The following is a 1268-nucleotide window of genomic DNA, read 5'->3' as shown; positions in this document are numbered from 1 at the left end:
TTATTATTATTATTATTATTATTATTATTTATTTTTTTATTTTTTTTTTTTTTCCGCCATGGAATAAAAAATAAAAAAGTAAAGAAATTTGTGACTCTTTAATATCACAATTCTAACTTTTTGTTTTTACATCTTGCAATTCTGTTTTTTTTGCAGCAGCAGCAGCAGCAGAGTTAATATCTTGCAATTCAGAATTTTTTTCTTTGAATTTTTTTTTCTTTTTTTCCCACCATTGAATAAAAATCAAAAAAGGTAATTTGCGACTTTTTAATCTCACAGAGGTTTTGCTCTGAATTTTGGTTCAGATTTTTTTCGGAATTTTGATTACATCTTGCAATTCTGTTTTTTTGTTTCCGCCACATAATAAGAAGTTAAGAAGGTACTTGCGACTTTTTGATCTCACAATTCTGACTTTTTTTTTTATCAGAAATGTGCACGATTTGCTGATTCATTCATTCATTCATTTAAAATTCAGTGGTGGAAACAAGCTTCCATAGTTTTCTCAAAATTGTATACAGTCCTATACAAATATGACAACTATTTTGAAAATCAAAACTGATACTTTTACTTTCTTTATACTGGTTCCTTTTTTATTTTAAAAGATTCATCAGTGCATATTATTAAAAACAAATTAACAACTTGCTCTGCCTCTAAAATGAATAATATTTAGATAATGTTTAATCAAATGATTATTTCATTAAATAATGTTTAAGATCCTTTTTTAAAAGAGGCCATTTTTATTAGCATTTTTAAAAATGAAGCATAACACTCCACAAAACAGTGCAATTAAAATAATGCTTTAAAGAGAATGAATGGAACTTAAAAGAAATAAAAATAGTACCGTAAATGTCAACCTCACTAGTTGATTTTTTGGCAATTAGTTGATTAGCCCATGCTTACTACGGTTTCATACACACATGCTCCATTACCTCAGCATATCTGCACTAAGCTGACCTCTTTCAGTAAACAGCAGATTTGTGGATGAAATTAGCATCTCATTTGCATAACTGCGACTGTTTTAAAGAGAGCAGATTAACTGCATGACATCAGAGGAAGCACAGGAGACAAGCACACACATAACAGCACACTTTGCTCTGCAACTAAAAGCCGTACTGAGTGAAAATCTCACCCTGCTTTTAAAATAAAGCGGCGTCATCTGTGCATCTGATAGGTGGGCTGATGTAATTCTTTGCCATGTTTCTGTCTCACGGATCCTGTTAAATTGCTCTTTTGCTTTGCGCCAGCTAACAGTGCTGCATACAAGCCCC

The 1268-nt window shown here is 31.1% G+C and overlaps 1 protein-coding gene across 1 annotated transcript in view; it reads left to right on the top strand.

Annotated features, from left to right (window-relative positions):
- Positions 1-1268, top strand: part of LOC107566726 (KH domain-containing, RNA-binding, signal transduction-associated protein 3-like) — a 115804-nt gene that overhangs the window by 53222 nt on the left and 61314 nt on the right. The window lies entirely within an intron of this gene.

The sequence above is a fragment of the Sinocyclocheilus grahami genome, unplaced genomic scaffold, assembly GCF_001515645.1.
Source record: "Sinocyclocheilus grahami isolate Dianchi unplaced genomic scaffold, SAMN03320097.WGS_v1.1 scaffold1096.1, whole genome shotgun sequence".
NCBI lineage: Eukaryota > Metazoa > Chordata > Actinopteri > Cypriniformes > Cyprinidae > Sinocyclocheilus > Sinocyclocheilus grahami.
This window is presented reverse-complemented; position numbering and strand designations above follow the sequence as displayed.